The sequence below is a fragment of the Lytechinus variegatus genome, chromosome 11 (genome assembly GCF_018143015.1).
Source record: "Lytechinus variegatus isolate NC3 chromosome 11, Lvar_3.0, whole genome shotgun sequence".
Taxonomy (NCBI): Eukaryota; Metazoa; Echinodermata; class Echinoidea; order Temnopleuroida; family Toxopneustidae; genus Lytechinus; species Lytechinus variegatus.
This window is the reverse complement of record NC_054750.1, coordinates 34239701-34259837: the sequence shown is the minus strand read 5'-3', so window position 1 is coordinate 34259837 and position 20137 is coordinate 34239701. Positions and strand designations below refer to the sequence as shown.

The window sequence follows — 20137 nt, the reverse complement described above, 5'->3', positions numbered from 1 at the left end:
AAGGCCTTCGACACCATTAATCATGATATTTTACTAAACAAATTACATCATTATGGAGTGCGTGGGAAGGCCTTGGAGTGGTTCAGGAGCTACCTCTTGAATAGGAAGCAATATGTCTTTTTAAACGGATGCAAACCTCAAATGAAAAAAAATAATTGTGGAGTTCCACAGGGTAGTCTTTTAGGCCCGATTTTGTTTATAGTTTATATTAATGATTTTTGCACATCATCAGATGTTCTTTCTTTCATTCTCTTTGCGGACGACTCTAACTTATTTTTTTCACATAAAAATCCTCTTCAGCTTGCTAATACAATCAACTCTGAACTAAAAAAAAGTCACCCAATGGATAAGAGCAAATAAATTGTCAATAAATTTACAAAAAAAAATATATATGTTGTTTAGCAACTCTATTAATACACTTCCTGTTGATATTATTTTGGATGGAACTCCCTTGGAAAATGTATCCCATATTAACTTTCTTGGAATAACAGTCGATAATAAGCTCTCATGGAAATTCCACATAGATAACATATGTAAAACTATTTCACGCAACATTGGTATGATTAACAAGCTTAAAATTTGTTTGCCATTATCGTCCCTGCTTACACTATATTCATCCCTTATATTACCTTATTTAAATTATGGAATTTTAGCGTGGGGCAACACACATCAATCACTCTTAGACAAATTACTCCTATTACAAAAGAAGTCTCTTCGTGTCATATGTCACAAAGCATATTTGTCTCATACTGACCCATTATTTTTGGAACATAAAATATTGAAAATTAAAGACTTGTATTTGTTCAATCTCGGTCAGTTTATGTACAATTATAACAATAACAACCTCCCAAATGTATTTCATTCAATGTTTCCAAAAAATCAATCCATTCATAACTATCCAACAATTAAGGCGATTGGGTGAATTCCATTTACCACTTCTATAACTTTGCTGGCTCAGAACACATTTATATTTGAGGGACCGAAGTTATGGAACTCACTTCATAATGATATAAAAACTGCAAAATCTTTGAACTCTTTTAAGACTAAATTCAAATTATCTCTATTAAAATCTTATAATGTATCCTCAAATTAAATCTTATTCATCATCTCTGTCGAGAGGTTAGTCATCATTTTTACTATAAAGACTATAATTAAAACATAAATCATCCCCTTTTTTAATTGAAAAAAAATCTGACACAAGTCCTTCCCAATTGTGCTCGGTTTTAACCTCATATATTATTTGTGTCTATCCTCTCATCTTTTTTCTCTTTCCTGTCCGCTTATCCGCCTTCCTACCGCTTATTTATTTACGGCATCAATCACATTTTTCGCGCATTTTATTCTTTCCAGGTCATTTTATATATTTTTTTCTCCTTTTATACACATTGAATCCAGTTTGCTTGAGTCCACGATGGCATGTGTTCTATCTACGTTTAGCAGCACCCATCCATCTTCTCAGGGCATTCTCCCCTTTCTCTTTTCTTTTTTTTTTTTGGGGGGTGGGAAGGGTGGATATATTTTTGGATATATTTTAGGACGGTTTGTTTTGTCCTATACAAACTATATTTTTTGATATCTTCGTATTTTATATTTTGTAAGTATTATTTCTCTCTCATTTATTTTTTTCTCATTTGATTACATATGTCTGCATTTGTACTCTGTTAATGGTTTTGTTATCTATTTTTGAGGGGCCCACATTGTACAAGCATTGCTTTTTAGTGGGTCCCTCCATTTCCATCTTAATTTAATTTCTATTGAAAAATAGTATACATATTTAAAACCTCCAATGTGTTGCCCAAATCGTGTAATTTTTTTTCACAACATATGTATTATTATTTTTGTTTCTTTGCAATGGATACAAATACTTATTTTTATATATATGGTATACAATTTGTTTTTGTTTGATGGAAGTGAAATAAATAAAATAGAAATTGAAATTGAAATTGAAGGTAACTTCAATTTGTATTCAAAGTAGGTGTATGATAAGCATCACGAAATCTAAGACCATGGGAATCAGAGCATGTTCCAATGTTGGCTGTGCGTATATTCCAATTAATATTAGGTAGCAATGACATGGATATAAGCAAATTATGTGTTATAGGAATAAGTTATATGTACGTGGAGAGACTCAGGAGGCTTGAAAGTAAAATATGATATTATACTTATGTATTTGTATAGGGTGTATTAATGTTTAGGTATATTATGTATGTGTATGTATATTGCATGCATTTATGTATCTCGCATCTAACATTGCATCCAAGATTGGTATTTTTCTTCTGTTTTTTTTTTGTATTTTTCTTTTTTTAATACCTCGTTGTCACTATGTTATGTTTATGTTGTATTATTTTTTTTCTAATGTTTCTTTGTTTTTGATGATGATCCTTATATGTCAGGATTTTATATCAATAAACTTTTGAATTTGAATTTTGAATTTATATCAGAATTTAAAAGGCATGTTCTTCCAGGGATGGTGCCGGGGGGGGGGGCGACCATCCCTAATAATTTGTTTTAAGCAGTGGAAGAAAGAGGAAATAGTGAAGAATAAAAGGAAGAAAATAATAAGAGAGATCAGGGCCGCGAAGCACGATGAAGGCCCTTTTATTAAATTGAGAGAAAAATGGCGTCAAATTTAGTGCGTCTTGCCCCCCCCCCACTTATCAAGATATCATGGCGACCCTGATCCCCCAGCAATTTCTATTTTTGTATATAAATAATGTTTTATTTGTAACTTCAAGGTACATTCAACTCAATACAGTTGAACAAATACAAATGAAAACATTATAAGAAATTACATAACAGTTACATAACATAAGTGGATAACCACTGTATCATGTCTCGCCACCTGCGTTCGTGGACACTCCTTTTATTATTTCGAAAAGCTATAAATTTTTCCATTTTAAACAGAAGCAAATATATTCCCTCTCAGTTTGCCAAACGTCCAAACACTTTTAAAATGTATAGTCTATTTAATACTAAAATTCCCCAAACATTATCAAAACTATTATTATGACACAGTTTCGTAGATAAGTACCAAATGTATATACCTGTATATTAATATGTTATTATATCCTTTTTCTATCTCCTTTTGTTATTCATGTGTTCAAGAATATTATCTTCTATAATAATAAATAATAATAATAATAATAATAATGATAATAATAATAATAACTAGAACTGCAATCGTTTCAGAACGATGTGCATGCATTGACGCCTCTGATTTAATAGAGGGCAAGAAACAGAAAGAGATAGAAAGAAAACTGTAGATGATATACATTCTCAAAATATTAGAGGGCGCTATTTCTTAAAGGAATGGTCACTGATGCGTAAAACACAGTTAGATTATGTGAAATGATACAATTGGCAAACCCTGAAAATATGAGACAAAAATAAATTCAAACAAGGAAGTTATGGCAATTCAACTATGTTAAGACTTTGCAATAGAGGGCGCCATTTATAAAGTTATGCACAGAGATACGATCTTACGTATACGTAAGCTCCCGAAGGGAGCTAGAGAGGCAACTCTTTTTGCGCGTTTTTGATTTTTCATAGGTTTTGTACATAACAAACATGGCTGCCATTTGTCCAATTTGAAGGATGATTTTGGAAGGTCAATGTTTAATTCATGAGTAATGACGTCAAAATACGCACAATGCACTTGTATGATTGGATAAAACGCTAATGTTTTATTCATGTCCTCATGCATTAAACATTTTTTCCGTCCCACAATTCCCTACGATATCTGTGCGAAGTGTCGTTCTTTTTGATTCTGCGAAATTCACTTTTTGAAATACAATAGCAAGTCTAATTATCTGTTTTTAGAATTGATGTTCGAAATTATGATTTCTGAGTGAACTTCAAAGGAGCAGAAAATCTTGGAGGAAACATTAATATCAATCTAATGACATTCCATAGGAATAAAAGTAAGTTAAGTTCAATTCCTTACTTTGATCTTAGTTGAAATTGTAGTGCGTTTGCTGGGGTTCGGCGTCGCATGCATGGCTTTATGTGCAGTTTACAACGCAAACCACAATTTCCATATTTCCATTTCTTTTTCCTGTCCTGATCCTAAATTAGTCTGAAATCTGACTGACATATTTTCTCAGAAAATAACATAGTTCTTCGTAGAACTATGTTTGTTAATTGGGATGCTTCATGTCCGCCCTTATTAAATCTGTATTTCAGTTCTTATTGTCAAATATCAGGGGTAGATGTGGACTTGTTTAACGGCAAAGCTGCATCAAAATTAAGCCAAATACCGTACCATATAGCCAGAGCGGGATGCGGACTTTGATATCGCCGGTGCCAGCCGGCTGCGAAATTGCCGATGTAGGCTAGGTCATTAGGTGTTGGAAATTAATTGTCAAACAAGCTTGAGTTGAAATTTGAAATTATAGGCCATTGGCCTAGTACTGATTTTTCGACACCGCTATTTCAATATAATTATCTGCATTTAAAATGAAATGAAATTAAATCTAAATGAACTGAATCTGTTTGGAATGATATTGGTAGATTTTGCCATGCTCATGGAATGATTTGAGACAGATATTAACGTTTTTCTTTTTTTAAATAAAAGTAAGGCCCTAGGATAGGTCTAACTTGAACATAGATTTTTAAAAATAAAATTATAGATCTGTCATTCTAGATCTGTCTGGTTTGACTTTTTTCTACAAAGATTTAAGTTAACTTTAGTCTTTATTTTAGTTCCTGGCTGGACCATTGGACTAAAATATAATTAGCCTAGCAACGGAGTTTAATGATTCTTTTTTTTCGGGGGGGGGGGGGGCAACATTTATTTGTCAGGGTTCAAACTGCTCAATTGTTTTTTGGAAGGGTTGAGAAAATTTATAGTGCCCTATTTTGCATTGTTTAAGTATAAGGCTAAGCAGAGAGAGCAGCCGATCCAATTGATTTATCTTTATTGTCCCCACTTGATGTTATTTGTGGTGAAAGGCAAAGGGTCATTTAAACCTGCCAGCAAGTGAGCTAACCCTTTTTAAAAATAAAAATCAAACTTAAAGAGGAACTCACTTAACGTAGAGATTCAAATCAGACATGTTTATAGACGAGTGCAAAAAAAATTAACGATTGTCTCGCACTGATGAATGAGCGAGAGCCATATTATTACACAAATGATAATTATCCTACATCTGTCAAAGCTGGCTTGGTGTATATATATATATTGAAGATTGACAAAAGACCTCACTATAGTAGGCCGCGTATGCTTGAACCATTTAGTTTTTGGTCAAGACCTGCTTTTTTGTGTTGGGAATTTTGAAAGCTGGAACTCTGAAAAAATTGTTTTAAGAGAGGAATTTTGTTTATCACTTTTGAAATGTTTAACTGTAAAGTATTGTATGTATATTGAATTGCAGATCCAATGGGATCCAGTTCTTAGCAGTCCCAGCCTAGTCAGAAGTACAAAGTCAAATACCATTTGCACATCACCAAGAGGTACAATCTGATGAGTAACAGGATATCTGATCTAAAAGCTTGCCAGGTATGCTTGTTTTCATAAAAATATAAAAAACCTATTTTTTCTGAATCATGTTATCCCATAAAGTAAAGCTCCATGATGAGATAATGTTCTTTTGGATTCAAATTCACCAGTATTTCCATTATCATCAATGCATACTTCTTGTCCATGTCTCTTAGCTATATTAATCATACATAAATTCACTTTAAAACTCAGTTACTCTGAAGACAGAAATAAAAGGACAAAATATTGAGATTAATCTTTCGATATATATTTGAATGGGTTTTCACACTTAATAAAAAAAGTTATATGAATAATGATCTATAATAGTGATCTATGATATTTATCTGGCAACATAAGTTACTACATGTACATTTTCTAAATAATATTGCATGGAAGAGTAGGGGCTCATAAAAAGTTTAAAACTTCTAAATAAACTGGACTAGATGAGTAAGAATAATTTATATCAGCAGCTCATTTTGTTCCTTTCTCTTTTTGTTTACTATGCAGGTTTCACAAGCAGTTTGAGTATCACCAGGGCAGATCAAGAAGAAATATGAAGGCCAGGTTCATAACAAGCAGTTTCTTCATTGCAATTACAGATTTAAAAACTTGAATGAATTTAAATAAATGTGTCAATACATATTGAATGCTGCTTAAACTACACATCTGTTGAAAAAAAAATTAATTGGAGTATACATATTTAGGTTCATAGGTTTCACACAAGATTTAAATATTTTTCCAAAGGGCACACTTATCCCCCCCCCCTTATCAATGTTCTAATCATCTACATGTAGTACTTATACTGGTAGTGAAAGCACTGAATAATAGTAGTTTGAAAGGGATAGGTTGTATTCTGGTTATCTAAACAATGCAGAATGGACCTTTACTGAGGTCTGGGCTAAGTAACATACATGCCTACAGACATATAAAGGTGATAAGAAATAATGGATTTTCATTGAAAAAATGTGCATAATAAAAACAATGTGACAGAACAAAGGGCGAAGAAATCACTCTCAGTCCGGGACCCCAATTCATTAAAGGGGAAGTTCACCCTGAAGAAAACTTTGTTGTAAAAATAGCAGAAAAATTAGTAAAAAAATATTGGTGAAGGTTTCAGGAAAATCCGTTAAAAAGTAAGAAAGTTATTAGAGTTCAAAGTTTTGGATTTGTGACGTCATAGTAGACGAGCAGCTGCCCCATGTGTTATGTAATATAAAATGCATAAATTTCAAATTTTGTATGGTTCCTGATGACTTAATTTTGTTTTCTATTCATGATCGGGTATGAAATGATTTGTCTATTGATTATGGAAGCTTAAAAGTGCCACCGAGATGTTGAGATAATTATCTCGGGAAGTCGACATCTTGATAGCAAAGGATAAGATGACGAGATCCCAGATCTCATCATGTCGACATCTTTAAGAAGAGATGATGAGATGACAAGATCCTGGATCTCATCATGTCAACATCTTTAAGAAGAGATGATGAGATGACAAGATCCCGGATCTCATCATGTTGACATCTTGTAGAAGAGATGATGAGATGACAAGATCCCGGATCTCATCATGTCAACATCTTTTGGACGAGATGATGAGATGACAAGATCCCGGATCTCATCATGTTGACATCTTTTAGAAGAGATGTTGAGATGACAAGATCCCGGATCTCATCATGTCAACATCTGTTAGAAGAGATGATGAGATGACAAGATCTCGGATCTCACCATGTTGACATCTTTTAGAAGAGATGTTGAGATGACAAGATCCCGGGATCTCGTCATGTCGTCATCTTTTAGTAGAGATGATGAGATGACAAGATCTCGGATCTCGTCATGTCGACATCTTTCAGAAGAAATGGTCAAGATCTTCGATCCATGATCATGTCATCTAATCATCTCTTCTACAAGATGTCGACATGACGAGATCCGAGATCTTGTCATCTCATCATCTCTACTAAAAGATGACGACATGACGAGATCCCGGGATCTTGTCATCTCAACATCTCTTCTTAAAGATGTAGACATGACGAGATCCAAGATCTTGTCATCTCATCATCTCTTCTAAAAGATGTTGACATGATGAGTTCCGGGATCTTGTCATCTCATCATCTCTTCTAAAAGATGTTGACATGATGAGATCCGGGATCTTGTCATCTCATCATCTCTTCTAAAAGATGTTGACATGATGAGATCCGGGATCTTGTCATCTCATCATCTCTTCTACAAGATGTCAACATGATGAGATAATTATCTCAACATCTCGGTGGCACTTTTAAGCTTCCATAATTGATACACAAAAGGTAGAGTGAAAACCATTTTCAATTTTCTGAGAAAATGACATTTATTTGATTTTTTACCATTCGCTATGTATGAATGCTGCTCGCATATGACGTCACAAATCAAATAATTGAAATTCTAATAACTTTTAATTATTTGATGAATTTTTCTCAAACCTTTGGCAATATTTTTTATTATTTTTTCTACTATTTTTACAATAAACTTTTTGTCAGGGTAAACTTCCCCTTTAAGACTAACTACTATTCTAACTTTGAAATTCTGGTAATTACTATGGAAACATTAAAGCAACAGATCAAAATTGGGGTTCCCATGCTAGTTGCTAGTTACATTTGGGGCCAATTTACCATAATTGAAGTCTTTATGAAACAAGAACCTCTATGTATTGCTGGACATTAAGCTGTTGAATTCATTTTCTGGGGGAAGTGAAAAGTTGTACTATTTTTTTTTTCGTTTTTAATCTCTTTGTTTTTGTAACACTGTATTGTCGATGTCCCATATAATGAACTAGATTAGCTCTGAAAATAAAAGAATTTGTTGGAAATAGAACACAGCTCTAGCAGCACTTCACAACAATAGACAATAAGCAACTTTGTTACTGATTTTCTAATGTGCAGATTTGGGAAGGCACTCTTTAGAGAAATGTGGCAATGTGCTCCCCTTTTTTTTATGAAGTGTCCCCGATTAGATTAGCAGGCTATTTCTTGTCAGCAAATGCTAAAATAATGATTTGATATTTGAGTAACTGACTTTGAGAGAGAGGTATATTGATAATCTTTTTATTAATGGCATCCTTGATGCCCCCCTTATATTGACTATGTAAGGCTTATCAATAACTATGTAAGTGAATATACATACTTATTTTTTTCAATTTTTTTCTCTAGATTTTACCAAAAAAATACATCCCGTCTCTTGTAATATCCTTGCAATTTCTTTTGCACTCATTATAGGCATTTTGCTGATGTAATTTGATGCTTTGGTGAGAAAAAAGAGAAAAAATATTTTTATCATGTATTCAAAAATTTATTAATTAATAAACATTTTACTTTGAAATATTACTTTCTAATCTTGATATTCGTGATTTAATTAATCCACCAATTTATATTCCGTGAAAGATATGTGATGATGATGTTATTGCTACCAAACTGTGTTGTGATGAAATGGCACTGAAGATTACTTCTATATGACTGGAATATGATGGTGCTACTGATTGATTGATTCTGTATGTCGGGTATCCATGGGTATAATACTAGTACAACAGGTATTTAGTATCAAAATAACATGCGTGGCAAGATAGCCCATAAAAGCCATTGCAACATGGCATACTGTGACATTCAGGTGCAGCCGAATTAAAGACATGAATGAGTTTGATTTAAAAGTGGGATAGGAATAAAAATGAAATGAGAATAATTGTTTGCTCGCATGATTATGTGGAATGTGTGTGTGTGGAAGAGAGAGAGAGAGAGGGGGGGGGGGGTGTAATCGATAGAGAAATATAGGGGGTGGGCAGGTACAAAATTTTTATTTTATTTGGAAGTGACCTTTAAGATAGCCTTGATGAGAGCAAATACATGGGGGGGGGGTACTGGGCTCTCTTTTGCTCCCATCCCAAACTCAGACTTAAAAAAAAAATCTTCATAAGATTTGCACCAGATTGTTCATTTCAATTTCAAAATAAAGACAAAATGACCTGATTGCTCTCTTGCTCATCATTTTAAGTATTTACCCCACCCCCCCCCCAAAAAAAATAATAACCAAATATTTGTGGCTATTCATGATGTGTAATGAAAATAATGGGCAGTGATGAACACCAATAGAGCAAGCAGATCCCTAAGTTCAATCCTACTAATGAATCTCTTGTAAGCTTCCAAAATGTCTTCCAGGGAAATATCTAGCAAATAAATAAGGGAATTAATTGATATAGTAATAAACGCGAAAGAATAAAAAATATGTAAACAAGAAAAGATGAATAAACAACTGAACCCCCCTCAACAACCTTGAGGGGGGTGAACGGGGGAATGATCAATGATATGAATTTACCAAAGACGCAGCTCTATGAATAATTTTCATATTCAATCACGTCGCGTAGTATGCTAATTTGTGACAATTTGCTTATTTGCATATTTTTACGCTGTGCGCGCAGGCCAATTTATGACCACGCCTCTGTTTCGCTGGTGTGCCATGAAGTTGCGGTGTCCATAGCCTTGTACGCGAAAAATGGGAGCAGTGTGCACTTTTGACCTTCCAAAATTTCCCCATGTCTGACCGGATGCAGAAGCGGAGTTTCCACCCCCTGAAGTTATGGTCACTAATTATGGATAACATGTCTACCAAATTAGAATGAATTTTGATGAGGAACGGTGGCAGAGGAGGACTAACAAATATTACATGTTAATCAAATTGGATATTAGCACATTTTGCTGTCCATAGGAAGTTACATTCTCGAGTAAAAATTTTTAGACCATATTGGCGGCCCATACGTGGTTGTTGAAAATGTGTGCATTGTGAGCAGTATACCATGTGTTCAGATTGACTTATCTTGAAATTTTCTGTTGTAACCTATGTCGTATTTGGTATCACTGGAAAGAGTATTCCAATGCGGTGACATTGATACCACTTTTATTTGTGTGGAGGCAATAGACCGGAAGTAAATGCCATATAAAGAAAGACATTAAAAATGAAGGTTTTGCACAATAATTTTAAGCTACCGTCAGCAATTTGTTAGTTTCTGTTACAAAACATTAACGAACTGTTTAAGTATATATCAATACTCATATCTGCCAAGTTAAAAAGAATAAGCTTCAATAATAAGGAAATAAGAGCAAGTTGAAGTTGTGCTGGCAGTAAAGTGCATTTTTGGGTATTTTGCTGATTTTCGGGAGCATTTTTGAGATATTTCGTCAGTTGTAAGGTATATATTTTTTTAAATGGCATGAAAGGGCATATCTTGAAGACCCTAAATCCAAGAAAGGGTACGGGTTTGGCCATGCATGACGCAATGAGGAGCATTCAAAGGTAAGTGTTTTTGAAACTTTAGAGGGCGCTATTTCAATGACGAAAAATCAGTGATGCGTGAAAACTGAGTAGTATGTATGATATGGTACTGTAATCAACTCCTGAATATATGAGCTCGAAATGAATAAAAGCAAGAAAATTATGGCCATTTTACGATTTTTTGAATTTACATTTTAATAAATATGAAGTTTTTGAAGGAAGGCTATTTCGGATTTGAATTTAAGGCATGAAGATGGCATTTTGAAGGTCAAGTTATACGTCGCAGATGACGGAGCAACTCTTGGACTATCTATAGCAATTTGTTAGAAGTCTTTAGCATGCAGGATAACTGAGATATGAAAGAATGAAGAATGGTATGCAAATGGACTTGAAATTGACAAAATGGCGCCTGGATGGTCATGCATGAGTGATTTTGGAAAATGGAAGACGAGAGGCACAACTAAGGATGCTGGACAACATGTCTACCAAATTTGGTTGGATTTGGATGAAGGACGGAGCCAGGGTAGAGCTAACAAAACCATGTGTTAAACAAATGGGATTTTGGTGGAAGAAGAAGAAGAAGAAGAAGAAGAAGACTAGAACTGCAATCGTTTCAGAACGATGTGCATGCATTGACGCCTCTGATTTAATAGAGGGCAAGAAACAAAAAGAGATAGAAAGAAAACTGTAGATGATATACATTCTCAAAATATTAGAGGGCGCTATTTCTTAAAGGAATGGTCACTGATGCGTAAAACACAGTTAGATTATGTGAAATGATACAATTGGCAAACCCTGAAAATATGAGACAAAAATAAATTCAAAGGAAGTTATGGCAATTCAACTATTTTAAGACTTTGCAATAGAGGGCGCTATTTCTAAAGTTATGGTCACTAATTATGGATAACATGTCTACCAAATTAGAATGAATTTTGATGAGGAACGGTGGCAGGGGAGGACTAACAAATATTACATGTTAATCAAATTGGATATTAGCACATTTTGCTGTCCATAGGAAGTTACATTCTCGAGTAAAATTTTTTAGACCATATTGGCGGCCCATACGTGGTTGTTGAAAATGTGTGCATTGTGAGCAGTATACCATGTGTTCAGATTGACTTATCTTGAAATTTTCTGTTGTAACCTATGTCGTATTTGGTATCACTGGAAAGAGTATTCCAATGCGGTGACATTGATACCACTTTTATTTGTGTGGAGGCAATAGACCGGAAGTAAATGCCATATAAAGAAAGACATTAAAAATGAAGGTTTTGCACAATAATTTTAAGCTACCGTCAGCAATTTGTTAGTTTCTGTTACAAAACATTAACGAACTGTTTAAGTATATATCAATACTCATATCTGCCAAGTTAAAAAGAATAAGCTTCAATAATAAGGAAATAAGAGCAAGTTGAAGTTGTGCTGGCAGTAAAGTGCATTTTTGGGTATTTTGCTGATTTTCGGGAGCATTTTTGAGATATTTCGTCAGTTGTAAGGTATATATTTTTTTAAATGGCATGAAAGGGCATATCTTAAAGACCCTAAATCCAAGAAAGGGTACGGGTTTGGCCATGCATGACGCAATGAGGGGCATTCAAAGGTAAGCGTTTTTGAAACTTTAGAGGGCGCTATTTCAATGACGGAAGATCAATGATGCGTGAAAACTTAGTAGCATGTATGTTATGATACCGTGATCAATTTCTAAAAGAATGAGCGCAAAATGAATAAAAACACAAAAGTTACGGCCATTTTACGACTTTTAGACATTACATTTCAATAAATATGAAGTTTTTGAAGGAAGGCTATTTCGGATTTGAATTTAAGGCATGAAGATGGCATTTTGAAGGTCAAGTTATACGTCGCAGATGATGGAGCAACTCTTGGACTATCTATAGCAATTTGTTAGAAGTCTGTAGCATGCAGGATAACTGAGATATGAAAGAATGAAGAATGGTATGCAAATGGACTTGAAATTGACAAAATGGCGCCTGGATGGTCATGCATGAGTGATTTTGGAAAATGGAAGACGAGAGGCACAACTAGGGATGCTGGACAACATGTCTACCAAATTTGGATGAATTTGGATGAGGGACGGAGTCAGGGTAGAGCTAACAAAACCATGTGTTAAACAAATGGGATTTTGGTGGAAGAAGAAGAAGAAGAAGAAGAAGAAGACTAGAACTGCAATCGTTTCAGAACGATGTGCATGCATTGACGCCTCTGATTTAATAGAGGGCAAGAAACAGGAAGAGATAGAAAGAAAACTGTAGATGATATACATTCTCAAAATATTAGAGGGCGCTATTTCTTAAAGGAATGGTCACTGATGCGTAAAACACAGTTAGATTATGTGAAATGATACAATTGGCAAACCCTGAAAATATGAGACAAAAATAAATTCAAAGAAAATTTATGGCAATTCAACTATTTTAAGACTTTGCAATAGAGGGCGCTATTTCTAAAGTTATGGTCACTAATTATGGATAACATGTCTACCAAATTAGAATGAATTTTGATGAGGAACGGTGGCAGGGGAGGACTAACAAATATTACATGTTAATCAAATTGGATATTAGCACATTTTGCTGTCCATAGGAAGTTACATTCTCGAGTAAAATTTTTTAGACCATATTGGCGGCCCATACGTGGTTGTTGAAAATGTGTGCATTGTGAGCAGTATACCATGTGTTCAGATTGACTTATCTTGAAATTTTCTGTTGTAACCTATGTCGTATTTGGTATGACTGGAAAGAGTATTCACATGCGGTCACATTGATACCACTTTTATTTGTGTGGAGGCAATAGACCGGAAGTAAATGCCATATAAAGAAAGACATTAAAAATGAAGGTTTTGCACAATAATTTTAAGCTACCGTCAGCAATTTGTTAGTTTCTGTTACAAAACATTAACAAACTGTTTAAGTATATAACAATACTCATATCTGCCAAGTTAAAAAGAATAAGCTTCAATAATAAGGAAATAAGAGCAAGTTGAAGTTGTGCTGGCATTAAAGTGCATTTTGGGGTATTTTGCTGATTTTCGGGAGCATTTTTCAGATATTTCGTCAGTTGTAAGGTATATATTTTTTTAAATGGCATGAAAGGGCATATCTTGAAGACCCTAAATCCAAGAAAGGGTACGGGTTTGGCCATGCATGACGCAATGAGGAGCATTCAAAGGTAAGTGTTTTTGAAACTTTAGAGGGCGCTATTTCAATGACGAAAAATCAGTGATGCGTGAAAACTGAGTAGTATGTATGATATGGTACTGTAATCAACTCCTGAATATATGAGCTCGAAATGAATAAAAACAAGAAAATTATGGCCATTTTACGATTTTTTGACTTTACATTTTAATAAATATGAAGTTTTTGAAGGAAGGCTATTTCGGATTTGAATTTAAGGCATGAAGATGGCATTTTGAAGGTCAAGTTATACGTCGCAGATGATGGAGCAACTCTTGGACTATCTATAGCAATTTGTTAGAAGTCTGTAGCATGCAGGATAACTGAGATATGAAAGAATGAAGAATGGTATGCAAATGGACTTGAAATTGACAAAATGGCGCCTGGATGGTCATGCATGAGTGATTTTTTGAAAATGGAAGACGAGAGGCACAACTAGGGATGCTGGACAACATGTCTACCAAATTTGGATGAATTTGGATGAGGGACGGAGTCAGGGTAGAGCTAACAAAACCATGTGTAAAACAAATGGGATTTTGGTGGAAGAGAAGAAGAAGAAGAAGAAGAAGAAGAAGAAAGATTACGGAATAGGAATATGGAACAAGAACAATGCATTGTCGCCATTGGGCGTCAATGCAAAGAAGATTACGGAATAGGAATATGGAACAAGAACAATGCATTGTCGCCATTGGGCGTCAATGCAATAAAAATGATAATAATAATAGAAATAATAGTAATGAGAATGATAATAATAATAATAATAATAATAATATTAATAATCATAACAATAATAATAATAATAATAATAATAATAATAATAATAAATGTCTATTTACATAGCGCAGTTATAGTATGTACATACTCAACTGCGCTTTGATACTTATCATTACCCTGGCTGTATTAGCTGAGCCGCCTATTAATAGCCGCTAAAGCATTCAAGGGATAAATCCTACCGGTTAGCCATTCACCTCACCTGGGTCGAGTGCAGCACAATGTGGATAAATTCTTGTCGAAGGAATGTACACCATTGCTGGGATTCGAATCTACGATCCTCTGTTTCAAAGTCCGGAGACTAATCCACTGGGCCACAATAATCCATGAAGTGCGAACAGTAATTTCATGGACTGGGATTTCAAGTGCAGTAATACATGAAGCAGGGAAGTGTTATAGAAGAGTAATGTATTGAAAACAAGGGATTTTGTAGGGAATGTATAAAAATAAGGGGATAAGAGAACTCATTATTCTGAAGCAAGACTAATGGAGGTAGAATTCTTGATGAAACAAGCTAAAAGTATCATGGGGGGGGACAGGGGAGAGAGAAAGAGCAAGAGGGGAGGGGCGAAATGACGCAAATCTACATGCATGTTTATATGTCGAGTCCACCCCAGAAAAGGATTGATTTGAATCAATAGAGAAAATCAAACAAGCATAACACTGAAAATTTCATCAAAATCGGATGTTAAATATAAGAAAATTATGACATTTTAGAGTTTAGCTTATTTTTCCACAAACTATTTATTGGCACAATTAAGTGACATGCAAAGAGACGATGATGTCCCTTGCTCACTTTTGTTTGAATATTAGAATTCATATTTCAATTTTTACGGATTTCAATAATGACCAATTTGACTGAACCAGAAAATGTTTAAAAAATGGTAATTCCACATGTTCAAGGAGGAATAAAACTTTGTGTCACATGACGATGTGGAGACAATGAGAATATTTCACATTTCATAGTGAATGGATGACGTCATCAGTCTCTTCATTTGGACACTTACCAGGATACACATAACTATGAAATTTAGCGAAAGTTGAAATTGTCATAACTTTCTTATTTTACAAATTCCGATTCTTATGAAATTTTCAGTGGTATACTTGTTGAGTTTTTGTCTTTTCATTCAAATCTTTTTGTTGTGGTGGAGTTGTCCTTTAATGATATCCACTTTTTAGGGCCATGAGTGTGGGAGGCGGGAGATGCAAAAGAAGAGGACGGTGGGGGGGGGGGGCAGTTGATCTCTAGGGACTTAAAATCGAGCTATACACACCCCTCTCCCTGCCAAAGAATGTTTGAAAATTTGAGCCTAAATATATACACATACATGACATAGCTACATTATGCATGTTATGGTTCATGATATACATTCAGCGCGCTGGAAGAAAGTATACTCTCAGGGAAGCATGAAATTGAGTTGGAATTGCTCGTAATCATGTTGTAAGAGGCAATCGATAAAACAGACATATACACTCGCTTTCATGTCAACGGTAGGTCGAAAAGATGCCTGCAAAATTGCCTGTGCTTTATGTATTATAAAGGATGATGGGAATTCGGTCTCGAAACAAGCCTCTGTCACACATCTACCGATACAAATACGATACAAGACGGGAACGTCCAAACGCCAGACGCTTTCTTCAACGTTCCGAATCTATTGAAAATGCCCATCAAATCACAATGGACGCAATAGAGGTCATTGTCGAAAGTTGGTGGACGGGGACAGCACATGGTCTTGAGATTCGGACCAGACAAAATTGCAAAGATGTCGTTTGCCCCATAGGACGACATTGCTATTTTGATTGACCGATTTGCGACAAAAGCTACTATTGACGGACAAAGATTGCTGAAATGCCCTAAAATATAGTGACCCCCCCGTGACGTAAGGAGGGTTCAACAACACAAAATATTCTTCAAAAGGCACGCCAAAAATGACAAAGAACGACTGGGAGCAAAGTCTTTTTGCATTTTTTTAGAGTGAAATGAAAGAATTTTGTGCACACTTTAAGAGAATTTCGTGATTTTTTTTTTTTTAAAGTAGGTTTTCAAAATTTGGGAGGGAGAGGGGAGCTGCTCCACTGCCTCCGCCGTTCACGGTCATGGATACCCCTCAATATTATACCATTATAAATTATGGTAGAAATTTGCATAGAAGGTAATTTTGTTTACGTACAGTTTTCTGTAATTTTCGCTATGATACATTGTACATGCGATGTTTTGTATATATATATATTTGAAAGCAATTTAAATATAAATTTATTTTGTAGATTCCCGCATTCATGATAAATAAATACTTTTGAGTCTCGAATGTTGAATCTTCTAGCCTTTATCATTGTGCAGGGGGAGGGGGACGGGAGGGGGCATTTCTATATCACTGTAAAGGAGCCCTTCATTCCCCTCACCCATTCGATATGCCCCATAAACATCAAAATGTACCTCGGCAAATATCAAGCTTCACAATGCACTTTGCATGTTCAATTAAGTGAAATATTGCTATCCCTACGTGCAATATATGATTTATATAAAGTAATTTCTCTCTGATGTGTCCAACTACCATGGCTACTCATCCGAGCCGAATCCTGCGTGTTAATGGTGAGTTCCACCGACTATACGGTTATCATGGGAGCCGACATATTTGAATAAATGATCGATCTTGTCAATAATTAAATAGGCCCTTGGCTTGAAGGGTAACCAGATTCAACACCTGCCAAATACACTGGGGAGAAAAATGTTTACATGGATTACGGTACAGTAGAGGACACTGCTGTTCCAAATAAGATTTTTTTTTTCATATATAGGCCTATACATGACATTGGCATATTATATACTGTAACATTTTTTTTCATTATTTTTTTTTCCGGCATATCTTTTATGTTTGTGTAATATGAAGATCGGTTGGTTGTATTTTTTTGCTTATATTTCATCTTTATAATATTGTACTTTGCCTTTGTTTATACTGTACACCGGATTTTCCGTCTTTGGACTGTTTTGCCAGTTTTCTTGATTGAATAAATACCATACTACTACTACTACTACTACTACTACTACTACTACTACTACTACTACTACTACTTACTACTACTAATGTCATCTTGGATGTCGTAATCGAGAAGTTGAATGGGGGGGGGGGCGAGCAGATTGCACAGCTGTTACCATTAAAAACAAAAGGAATTGTCGTGAGGGTTCAACTCTAAATTACAGGTATTTTAAAGAAATCCAGGTAGACTGTAAATGAGAACCAATCAAATTCTGGATTTGTTTTGATTCCTATAAGAATCCCCCCCCCCAAAAAAAAGAAGGGTTTTAAATTTAAATCCTATGCTATTTAAAATGAATATATTAGGATTTAAAACTTTATCCAGAGTTTCGATTGGTCCCGAACTACAGAGCACCTGGACTTATTCAAATCTCAGCTCTATTCTATTCGATCCCCTTATGATATTATTGCATTTCCCGTTTTATTTATGAACGATAATGATTCTGCTACCCACTGAAAGTCATATGCAATGACCCCCCCCCCCCCACAATAAAACGAAACATTGACCTACTCAGATCTTTTGATTTCCAACGTTTTGAAAAATACAGGAGGGTATTTAACGCTAATGAAAAAGTGAAATACATCACTTCTTTGCTATTCAATGGGATTAGTTTACTGTTCAAGTCACCTCATGTAATGAAGAAAGTCTTCGGACTATACCTGAAGAAAATACATCTTGTGAAATCCGAAAAAAACTCGATTTGAATCCACCAAACCTTATTTAGTTAGATCACCAATCCTTTGATTTGTTTTCTTCATAATATCCACGAACAGAACCAGCTTAGTGTGTGTGTGCGTGTAGTGCTAATGCGTAGGGATTGGGTGTTAGTTGTATAAGGGGAGGGGGGTTCTATGTGGGTGCGTTTGTGTGTGTGTGGGGGGGGGGGGGGGGCGGGGGCTCTTTGAGTAGACTCCATGCAATTAAATATCATTTTTGTTGCGCGAGCTCTATACCCTGATAATGCTTTTATAAGTCGGAGGCATTCTTATGACAAGGATTTGTTTTTAATGTTTCGGGAAAAAAAACAACACATTAACTCCGTTGATTAAACTTACGAAGGATATAAAGCGAAAAGACATCACATCAAGCAATATCTGAAATGTGTATATATATGGATGGCACGTCCGAGGCTTATACGCTGCACATCGCATATTATTGACAGTACTGATTCTTCCTCTGCCTGAGGAGTGACACCAACACCTCATGCTATAGTTGAGAAGACTCCAGGATAACACTTGTTAGTAAAATCATAATCGAAGAGAGTATTTCCTGTCAATTTGTGGCTTCGATCTTCAGAAATCCGAGGTTCGTCAGACCTTTTCATTCTTTCTTCAGATGGTGGTTTAGGAAGTTGTGTGCGGAGAGAGAGAGAGAGAGAGAGCGGGAAAGGAAGATAGAATGAATGTGGATTATATGTATTTGGAAACCGAGGCCTGTTATGAGAAAAACTAAGCTCGGAGCAATGGATCAATATGATGCTTTTCTTTCTCTTTCGCTCACAGCTCTATATCTGATGTGGGTGTGTGGGTATGTGTGTTGTGTGTGTGTGTGTGCAAATAGTGTGTACTCGCTGTAGATAGGATGAGGAAGAGTAGGAGTGAGAGAGAGAGAGAGAGAGATAAAAATGAAAGAGAGAAGGAGAGAAAAAGAGAGAGCCTGAAAAACATACACACACACACACACGTAACCCCACACACCCGTTATCCGCATATATACTTAAGAGGGAAAGACAAAAAGAGGGACAAACATGAATAGTATGTTAAGAAAAGGAAGATATAGATATATAGATATATAAGAAAAAAAATCAGTTGATGTATTCCTATGGATGAGGGGATTCAGACACGACTGAAAATTACTGCACTGGGCACCACCAATACTCGATTCATGATCATTGCATGACTAGACGTTTTTTGCATTTTTTAGTTTTTTGTTTACTTTTAAAGAACACTAATGCCAATTTGTCCATCTTTCCACTGTCTTTGAAGATGTATCTGTGTCAGACAGCCCTTTCCTGCGCTATAGGCCTACCTGATCCATGTTATCATTGTCCATCGCTGTAATTACTTATTCCTTTTCTCTTATACTCTGAGCATTAAGGGCGTGAGTTGATAAGCTAAACCATATAGGCCTAACATGATAACGACCTTGTGGCTCCAACCTTATACATTACCTTCCCTGTTCTCCGGTACTGTTACAGGTCGGGATTCCGTTGCTCTTAAAATAGATTAGTGTCCGGACAAGATGGTTTTAGTTTACAACATCATACGGCTACAAATCGAATTCACAATTCAAAGCATCAGTAACGAAGCTGAGTCCTTTCCACATTGCCTGAAATAATTTCATTGAGCAAGCATGCATACATAATGAGAGAAGACTCGAAAGC

At 35.3% G+C, this 20137-nt stretch overlaps 1 long non-coding RNA gene across 1 annotated transcript; it reads left to right on the top strand.

Moving 5' to 3' along the window:
• The first annotated feature begins 3881 nt into the window (after positions 1-3881).
• On the top strand, positions 3882-6094 carry LOC121424430. Its single transcript, XR_005971378.1, has 3 exons — positions 3882-3920; positions 5373-5497; positions 5984-6094. It is a non-coding gene; the product is annotated as an uncharacterized LOC121424430 (long non-coding RNA).
• Positions 6095-20137: the final 14043 nt, after the last annotated feature.